Genomic DNA, 11,014 nt, shown 5'->3' with positions numbered 1-11,014 from the left:
AACCTGTCGAATGTGGTGGAGGTGCTCTTTCCAACTCTAGCTGAAGATCAGAATGTCATACAAGTATACCACTACAAATGAGTTGGTGAATGGCCACAATATGTCATCCATTAGCCTCATGAAGGTTGCAGGAGCATTCGTTAATCCGAAAGGCATAACCAACCATTTGAAAAGGCCCTCCTTGGCTTTGAAGGCAGTCTTCCACACATCAGAGGGTTCGATTGGTACCTAGTGATATCCTGACTTCAAATCGATCTCGCTGAAATATTTTTCCCCTTTAGTTGGTCCAAGAGGTCATCAATCCATGGGATCAGGTACCTATTACGAACAGTGATCTTGTTCAGCACTCGATATTCAATACAGAGTCTCCAAGTCCCATCCTTCTTCTGTACCAACACGATCGGGCTCCCACAAGGTGATGAACTTGGACGGATGTGACCTTTATGCAGCAGCTCCTGAATCTGCCTCTTGATTTCATCGTTCTCCAGAATGGAGCACTGATAAATTTGTCCATCGGGTAGCAGTGCACCTGGGGTCAGATCGATGGAGTGCTTGACATGACAGTGCAGAGGAACGCCTGCGGGGGAGGTGAAGATGTCCTCGTACTCCTCCATGACCTTGTCCATCTGTAGTTGTCATGTGGAGGGGCCTTGTTTGGAGGCCGTGGCCACCGTCTTCTTCTTTCCTTGAGGGCGTATCATCATGAAAACAAATTTCCCGGTTTTGGAAATGAGCTTACTGCATTATTTTGTAGTAATCAAAGAGATGGCGGTAGGTGGTGCTACCTCTGGTATTCTATACAATGTATTTCCCAATGTAATAATAACAGCACGGGGCCTTGATTCATACACAGCATGTCGCTTCCACAAGTATGGTTGTCCAAATAATACGTCACAAACTTCAAGGGGATCAATTTCACACAATACCTCATCCGTGAAGGGCTTGATGTTGTATGGAAGGCGACACTGCTGGCTCACGCAAAGATCCCGTCCTTGGTGAAGCCACCCGATGGTGTACGGTTGTGGATGTGTTGTGGTCGGTAAGCCCAACCGCTTCACAACCTCTGTCGAAATGAGGTTCTTTTGGCTCCCGCTATCGACAATGAACTGTAGCGGGGAGCCCTTTACCCACATCTGGGAGTGGAAGAGACGCTCCTCCTCCTCTGGATCTTCGGGTTCATTTTTCTGGATCTTGGCGGTAGCATTAGTGGCATTGGGATCCACATCAATGATCTACTTCCTTTTGTCATTCCCCTTGTCAGGTTCTAACTCAGAGTCGAAACATGCATTTGATTCTGAACCTTTTAGCTCAGCCAGCAGTGACTGCTTGGCCCGACACTCACTTGTGTTGTGAGTGGAGCTCTTATGGAACTCACACCATTTTCTCGTGTCCTTTTTCAGCTTCGTGGCGCTGTTCTTTTCTTGCAGCTTTGGTGGGTTGTCTTGGGCTACCCCACCTTGGCTTTGTCCTTTGTTCTATGGTTTAGGGGCACCTTTCCCTTGCTTCAGATTCGTAGATCCAAAGTTTCGCTTCTTTTGTTTAAACTTCTGCTCAACCTTGACGACATATCGGTATGCTATGCTGAGCGAGGAGATGTTCAGGAATTTTATTTCTTCCTGGATGTACTTGTGCAGGCAGCCACAGTATTTGAGTATCAAATGCTGTTCTGAATCCTTGATACCCAACTTTGTGCGAAGGGTATGGAAAATATTGGTGAACTCTGGCACATCTTATTCCCTTCCCTGCCGCAGCATGGTCCACTTTATGTATTCATCCTCATATTTTCCGACAGAGTAGTACTACCTTGATGGCATCCCGGAATGAATTCCAGGTGGGTGCAGCTGAAAATAGTGAGCCGGTATTTTCATCCTTCTGCTCGCAGTACGTTTCCCACCAATCCTTGACATGGGGGGTTGCTTTGAGAAGAGTGAAAAGAATCGTTTCCCGACTCAAAAATTCATGAACAGAAAAATAACCCTCTAGCAGATTTAATCATTTATTTACGACATCTGCGTCTATCTGACCCTTGAATATGGGGATTTCAAAATTAACTTGTACCTTAAAGGGCGTGGCATTTCCAGAGTAGCTGCTGGAAGTTGATGCGTTTCTTCTGGGTAGCCACTGAAGGATCTGGGCAAAGCTGTCCATCAGCACGTTCCGTTGTCGCTCGAGGGCTTCTTCGAGCAAAATTTTGATAGGATCTCTTGCCCCCTCGTCTTTCTTCTCATCTGCCATGGGATGTCGTCGGGATTTGCGAGGCTGGTCTTGCAAAGGTTCAACTAGTTCAAGCCCTGACTCCTTATATCCCGACCTCGTTGGGGACATGCAAAGAAAAATAGAGAAAAAGCAGACCGCTCTGATACCATTGATCTGGACTTAAATAGGAATGCAAAAAATTATAGAGATAACCATAAACACATATATGCATCAGAAATAATACTTCATTTCATTAATGTAAAATACTGAAATATGCTTACAAACAGTAATGGAAATAAACCAGTTAGGGCGATGGTAGCTTATCTCTGAGAAGAGATGTGTGGTGGCTACATGGCTCTGAACTGTGTTACAATGAGGCTCGAAGGCCTATTTATTGTTAAGAAACAATGGAAAACCCTTAACATTCCAAAACCTAACCCTAGAAGATGAAACGCCAAACTGTGGGCCTCATTTGGGTAAATTGGTACATCAACTTCCCAGGGTCGTAAATTTGGCATACGATCTCCGTTTGACGCGTAAAATAGCTTGTTAGAAAGATCTATTTGAGCACTACCACTTTGGAAAGGGCAACATCGGTCCATGGACCCATGTTGCCCCCAGATTTCCCAAAAAATGTCATTTAGGGCCTCAAAATGGCTCCGGAAGTTCAGGACCCGAAAAACTGCTAAAAATAGTAAGTTGTGCTACAATTAAGGAAACTGAAAATGCTAAGATAAATAATGGTGGGAGTATAGGTGGACTTGGCAAGTGGCCAACAATATCCACCTGGATCACAAAGGCATCAAAATGGCTTCGCAATCAATTCACAAGTTGCTCTTGCTGAGAAGGATCCAAGTCTGAACTAATATACAAGGATTTACCTAGACTAATCTCAACAAGAGTAGTATTAGGATCAAGAGTACAATAGGGTGTCGCTAGAGATGGTGGTGATGGAGGTAGAGAGTCATATCCATCCTGAAAATCTAGACTAAAAGTATGACTTAATGACTTGAAATTAGGATGGTGTCTAAAATGTTTAGGAAGTCTTGAATCTCACCCTCCTGTGAGGACTCCACATTTTGATGTATCAAGGAAACAGGCTGAGTCTCCTCATCGCTACTATAGTCTAACCATAAAGTGTCTTAGAGCTCCTGAATGGATCTAGAGGGTGGATATAAGGTGAATTTATTTCTGGAATCTCCATGGGAAATATACATATCACCAGAATGACATTCGATATAAGCATCGGCCATAGTAAGCCATGGTCGTCCTAAGATCAAGGGATTCCCTCCCACAGGGTTCTTTGGCTGGAGCACAACGAAATCTATGGGATATTCCAAAGAATCGAGGGAAACAATCACATCATCCAACACCCCTTCCGGCTTGATTTTAGATCGATCTTCGAGTTCAAGCACAGTCGGAGTAGGACGAATATGGACCAATCCAAGTTGATCCATGGTTTGCTTGGTCATAACATTAATGGATGCCCCTAGGTCTATAAGTATATTGGAGACAAGGACATTACCTATCTTAACAGAGACAATAGGGTTTACGGTGTCGGTATACTTTTCCATGTGCATACACCCCGTCATTAACTCTGTTGCTCTACCAACAAATTGAATGGTTTGGGGTTCCAATCTTCTCCTTCCTGGCTTCTTGAGACAAATTTCCCTAATGATTTTTATACAGATGTTGATCTCTTTGATAGCTTCGAGCAAAGGTACCCTTATGAAAAGGTTCCTAAGCTCAGAAGTCAGGCTAGACTCAGGAATGGGGTCTTTCTTCTCCACAACTAACCTCTCTGGATAGGAAGGTCGGCTGGAAGAAGATGAAAAGGGCTCAAAAGGTACAGGGATAGGCTGAATGGTGTCATCTTTTTCAGAATGGTCAGGATTTTCCTCCTCTCCTTTCTCATCGATAATCACCATGGGTTGCTTTTTATTTTCTGAGGTTACTACCTTCCCTAATCTCGATTGGAGATCATTGAGTCCAACTGGCATACTCTGAAATCTGGATGAAGAAAGCGGGGTCATAGAATGGATCATTTGTATCGCTTTATTATTGGGGTTGGGTAAAGTTTGAGCAGGCATCTAAGAAGGTTGAAACGGTGGAGGTAAAGGTAATGGTGGCATAGGTTGACTCAATTGAGGTAATGATGGTTGAGGCATTGGGTAAGGTGCATATGTAGGAGGGTATGATTGCATAGGTGCATGATAGGAATGATGTGAATGGTTTGGCCCTCTCCATCCTTGTTGCCAAGATTGGGAGGGTTGTCCATATTGATATTGATTCCCATGCTACCAATGCTAAGACTGACCAGTGTTAGGATAGGAATATGAGTGTGCATTATAACCAAAAAAATGTGGTGGAGGTTCAGGTACCATACCTACACTTACCTGAGGCCAATTTCTTCATGCTCCCATAGCATGCAATGACTCAGCTTCAAGTACTACTTTTAGCCCAGGTATAGAGGGACATTTATCTGTAGCATGGTTATCTGCACAAATTTCACATCTATTAGTTTCTTTGATATCTAGAGGACATTCTCTTAAAGGATGCTTTCGTCTACATTTAGGACAGAAAATAGACAATATCTCTTGCTCTTCTACAAGTTTTTGCTGAAACTTCAAAGAGTCTATTTGTTTACTAACAATATTCATTATTTCAATTTTCATATTGTCCATTTTGTTTTCTAATTCAATAATCATAGCATCAGTAGATTCAGTTTTTTTTGTTTTTATTATGAATTCCTTTTTATCGGATCTATATTGGTTCCTCGAGAATTTCCTGCACAAGTCACATATCTGATCAAAAGTCTTTTGAGAAATATCCCCTTATCCTAATAGATTTAATTTATTTCTAGCATCATCAATGAGCCCACGTAAGAACAAGGTTCTAATGGTACTTGGATCAAATTTGTGCTTTGACCTTTGAAGGATATACAGGAATCTCTCCAAGTAGTCCTATAAAGTCTCATATTCATTTTGCACAATAGTAAATATTTCATCTTGAATATCTATAGTTTTACAATATTCCTGATACTTTGACAAGAACACTCTCTTCATTTGCTCCCAAGAACATATAGTGTTTCCTCCTAGTCCCATGAAACAACGGAGTGTTGCGTCCTTGAGAGTCGCAGGAAACAACTTTAACTTCTGGGCATCATATGAATAATCATAACTTCTACACAAAATATCAAACTCAAATAAGAAAGAGTCTGGGTCTTCATGTACCTTACCATAAAAATGAGGAAGAGCTGATGGTGAAATATTTTTTATTTGTACGTATGTATCATGATCCACAATCGAGAATCCAAAAGTGGATTGTTCCTCATTTACTTGATTTTCACCACTTCCTTGCACATGGTCTTCCATATCTACCATTGTTGTCCTTCCACACGAACTATTCTCAATAGGCTGAGAAGGCTGACTATGGATTCCACAGTCCACTTCTTCCCCTTTATGGGTTGTGTCACACCTGAACCACTGCTACCAAAGCCTAGGTGGATTGTTCCTGCATGATGAGTCTGAGTTTGTTTGGACCTTCTGCCTGCAAAAGAAGGCCCAATATGAGTTTTGGTTTCAGATTTGTCAGTATTTCTTTGGCCCCTAGTGGGCTTCAGACCCCTACCTCTTTTAGGCATTCATTTCAAAAAATGACAAAACAAAATTCAAACAGAAACACAATTTTTCAAAAAATAAATCGACCCCTATAAGTTCCTTCAAACAATAGAAGAACATTGCACGAAAACATAATAGCAGACTTACCCCTATTGCAAAAAAATGGAAAATTCTTACCAATTCAAATTGCCTCCCTGGCAATGACGCTAAAATGTTGTAGGTTTTAACCCTGTATAGAAATTACCTGCATATGAATTCTAAAACACATAAAATAAACAATGCGAGAGCATAACATATAAAACACATATACACAGAGATTTTCCCCTGGATCCCAAAACCAGGACTACCAGCTTGATTTTTCATTATGTTCCTTTCAATGTTACAATACATATTTATACATGCCGAAGCATCTAATACCATGGACCAAAAACCATCACGTCCAAAACCATGGACCGAAAACCATTGCGTCCAAAAACATGTGCCAAAATCATGTACAAAACCATAGGTGGGTCCGCCCAACCTAACATAGGGTCCAAAACCAAATTTTTCTGGGGTGCTGCCCCGGACCCCATAAAGTGGGGTTACAGGTACACCTCAAACCCCCTGTTAACTACGTGGAAAGAATATAACACAACCCAACATTCTCCCACTTGTTGTTTTATTTTCACAGGGGGCCACAAGAGAGCTTAGTCATTTTTCCAGCCCTGAAACGCCCATTGTCTCTCTACACCAAGAGAACTTCTCAGAGCTCACAGATTTTGTTAATGCATCTGTAGTATTCTGTTGGCATTATGATTCAAGTGTTGTCCTTGATGGCAACTCACTCAGAGGTTGGTACAGGTGCTCAGAGGTTGGTACAGGTGATGGCAACTTAATCAGAGGACAGATCTTAGTACAACATGCCAATAAAGTTCATACACGCAGGTTCGTTAAGCCCAAGTCGCGTATACAAGCAGGTTCACTATATACCAAGTCGCATATACGCAGGTTCTCTATATATCAAGTCGCGTATACACGCTGGTTGGCTTCAGTAAAAGCGCGTGTATGTGGAAAACTTATCTTTGGTCCACGACGGTTATTCCTTGGAAGTTGTGCCTATGGTTTTGGACCTTGATGTCTCGACGAACGTGTTGATCCCTAGTTTTTAAGCTGATGGTATTGGGTTACTATGGTTTTGGACCGTGGTATTGTAAAGGGCCTAAGGCTATATAAGGAGAAGATCATTAGGAAAGTGGAAGCAAGCATTGTGTGTCTGACGAAGTGAGAAGATCTGGTATTACTGTTTATCTGTTCGGGACGCTTGGCAAGGGTCGGATCTGACAGCGAAGGCATAAGTAATTATTTCTAGATCTGCACGCGGGTTGCCTTTGGGGAAAGTGTGTATACACGCGGTTTTGGTACAGTGAAGTAGCGTATGCATAATAAGATTTGATATTTCAGGTTGCTGTTGATTCTGGTGGTTGTTGCAGAGTTCTGGGTTCTGGTTTGGGTTCTGTGTTCTTGATGACAGGGTTTCAGTGATTCAGTATTGGGTTGTTTAATGAATTATGATGCAAGTATAAGTTGATGATTGTATTGCAGTAATGTTTGTTTGTACTCTTGGATCCAGTCTGAAAATTGATGAAACGTGGTCCCTGAAGGAAAGAAGGTTGTAGGGTCAGCACCTACGTACTAGTAAATGGATCGGCTAGTACAAGAGCTGAGGGGGTTGTAGCTCCCTTCCAGAAGTAGTTGGAAAACGAGAGAGGGTTGTAGCCCTCTGCAGGTTGTAGCCTGCGTACTGGTAAAGGACTGCACCAGTACATTGTAAAAGAAGTTTCTTATTAAAGAAGAAAGAGACGAATTGCAGCAGGTGGTTTTCACCCACATTGGGTTTCCACCTTATATCATGGTGTTCATGTGTGTGGCTCTTGTGTGACGTTCTGTTCTGTTATACTGCACCTGTTTACTGTTAATATGCTTAATAATGTTCTGATGCATTTACTGAAGATTAAGCTAACTGAATTATAAGATCTCTGGATATACGCTAGTTGCATTAGACACAGTAGCTTGTACACACGGGTTCACTTAATTGAAGTAGCGTATATGTTTTTGAGTATGAAATTGGAAAGGTTTTCCTGATCTGATAATACTGATTCACCCCCCCCCTCTCAGTATTATTTCCAACAATTGGTATTAGAGCAGGTCCTTCAGAGGAAGCTTGATCGCTTGAAAGAAAAGATCCATCAGAATGGCTAATCCAGAAAGAGAGGCACACATCAGGCCACCAGTCTTTGACGGGAACAATTTTACTCACTGGAAGATAAGAACCACTGCATATCTACAATCACTTGGAGCAGAAATTTGGGGAATCGTAGAAGGAGGATACAAATTCCCATCAGCAACTCCTACAGATCCAGCAGAGAAAAAGCAATATGAGCTCAATGCCAAAGCTGTTACTGTCCTATTGAGTAGTTTGACACAATCAGAATTTATGAAGATCATGCATTTCAAATCAGCTAAGGAAATATGGGACAAAATTGTCACAAGCTACGAAGGAGATGATCAGGTAAAAAGAGCAAAGCTTCAAACTCTTAGAATCCGGTATGAAACTCTTAAGATGCATAGTAATGAAAGCATAGCTAATTATTTCTTGCGTATGGATGAGATTGTGAATTGCATGAGGGATCTGGGTGAAGAATTTGAGGAAGTTGTCTTAGTTGAAAAGGTTTTGAGATCTCTGTCTGCTAAATTTGATTCTAAAGTATCTGCCATAGAAGACAAGGAGAATGTGCAGAAAATCACCATGTCACAGCTTCACGGGATCTTAACTGCTTTTGAAATGCGACAAGAGGTACCACCAGAAGCTGCATTCGAAGTGTCAGACGAAGAAGATGAGGTAAATTTTGTCAAGAATCTTGAACGGGGAACTGGACGGTTCAAAGGTAAGCTACCTTTCAAATGTTTTCTATGTGGTAGAGTTGGTCACTATGCTGCTAGATGCCCTCATAACAAAGGAAAGATATCTGAAGAAGATGGTAGAAGCTATTATACCCATATTACAAGTTCATTCAATGATAGTGAAGATATTAGAAGTCTCATGGCACATGAAAAGAAGAATGCTTCATCCAATAATAGCAAAGATATTAAAAGTCTCATGGCACATGAAAAGAAGAATGCAGAAACAGAAGAAGTTACCAAATTAAATGAACAATTGGAGACAGTAACCAGGGTAAGGGAGCAATTGCAGGATGTAGTAAAGGATCAGAGCATAACTATTCAAAGGCTTGAATCAAAGATCCTCTCTCTAAAAGAAGATCTTAAAAAATCAAGAGAACAGAACAGAGAAGCTCTTGAAGATCAAGAACATGAAGTGATCAAACTAAAGTGACAAGTGGAAGAAGGAATAAAAGCTGAAGAAGACCTAAGGAATCAGTATCTGAAAAAGGAAGAACAACATCAAGTTGAGGTAAATATATTGAAAGGTAAACTAGAAGAAAAGGATAAGCTTTTACGATTTCAAGATAGTACTAAAGTCTTGGATGATATTCTTAATAGCCAAAGGTCTCCTGCTATCAAAACTGGTCTTGGTTTTCATGAATATGTTGAAGGTGAATCTAGTTCACAAGGTGAGGCAAGGAATTCTAATGAGAAATCTGAAATGCTGAACAAGGAACAACCAAGGAAAGAAATTCCTCAAGGAAGATCCTTTACTCCTAACTATGGAAGTGATAGACGATTATTTCCTCCACTGAATAATGTTGAATGTTATGTATGTCATAATCTTGGACATGTTGCAGCCAGATGTAGAAGTAGAATGGGTCAAGACCATTACAAAAGATCATCACATCCCAGGTATTTCAGAGGATATTTCTTTGCCTGCAATGCATATGGACACAAAGCAATGGATTGCGATAGAAGGAACATGAAATATGTAAGATGTTATAAATGCAACAACTATGGGCATAAAGCAAGGGAATGCAGGAGCAGATTTAAAAATTCAAAACAAGAGGAACATACATCATCATAGTTCCAGGAACTGAAGAAGACAGAGACAAAAAGGTGTGGCATAATTCAAACAGCTGACATAACAGACACAGGGGAATCTGAAAGTGATGAAATTCAGTATTCCATCCTGCATACGCTGATATAATGAAGACAAGTCGCGTATATACGCGAGTTACAGGCTGCAAAGTCACGTATATGAAGAAAGGGCAGCAGAACAGACCCAGGTTCAGTCATGGTTGGCTCAGGCTCAGGGGGAGCAGAACAGACTCAGGAAATGGTTCAGTCATGGTTGGCTCACACTCAGGGGGAGCATATACTTCAAATCATTCATTGTTGGCATTATGGTTAGAAGTTGCTGATGAAACTAAATGATACATCTTGTTGTTTGATCAAAGGAATAGTATTGCAGGCTGATGCTTATGGTACAGATCTGAATGGCTGGTCTTAGAACCTGCATCTGCTCAGGGGGAGCATGGATGGATTGATACAACTTGGCATATACAAAGGGGGAGCCAAATCAGAAACTTCAGCATGTACTCAGCGGGAGTATGGACAGCAGTATGGACAGTAAAAGGTATACCAAAGAAGAGAATATCTTGGTCTGCCCTTTGCCCTTGATGTCAAAGGGGGAGAGTGACTTGGTGTGGTGGTTGCCATCAAGTCCAAAGGGGGAGATTGTTGGCATTATGATTCAAGTGTTGTCCTTGATGGCAACTCACTCAGAGGTTGGTACAGGTGATGGCAACTTAATCAGAGGACAGATCTTAGTACAGCATGCCAAGAAAGTTCATACACGCAGGTTCGTTAAGCCCAAGTCGCGTATACAAGCAGGTTCACTATATACCAAGTCACGTATACGCAGGTTCTCTATATATCAAGTCACGTATACATGCTGGTTGGCTTCAGTAAAAGCGCGTGTATGTGGAAAACTTATCTTTGGTCCACGACGGTTATTCCTTGGAAGTTGTGCCTATGGTTTTGGACCTTGATGTCTCAACGAACATGTTGATCCCTAGTTTTTAAGCTGATGGTATTGGGTTACTATGGTTTTGGACCGTGGTATTGTAAAGGGCCTAAGGCTATATAAGGAGAAGATCATTAGGCAAGTGGAAGCAAGCATTGTGTGTCTGACGAAGTGAGAAGATCTGGTATTACTGTTTATCTGTTCGAGACGCTTGGCAAGGGTCGGATCTGACAGCGAAGGCATAAGT

This window comes from Pinus tabuliformis, chromosome 9 (genome assembly GCF_031772625.1).
Source record: "Pinus tabuliformis cultivar Carrire ecotype Pingquan chromosome 9, CPIR1, whole genome shotgun sequence".
NCBI classification, from domain to species: Eukaryota; Viridiplantae; Streptophyta; class Pinopsida; order Pinales; family Pinaceae; genus Pinus; species Pinus tabuliformis.
The sequence above is the reverse complement of the archived record's forward strand: the minus strand, read 5'-3'. Positions refer to the sequence as shown.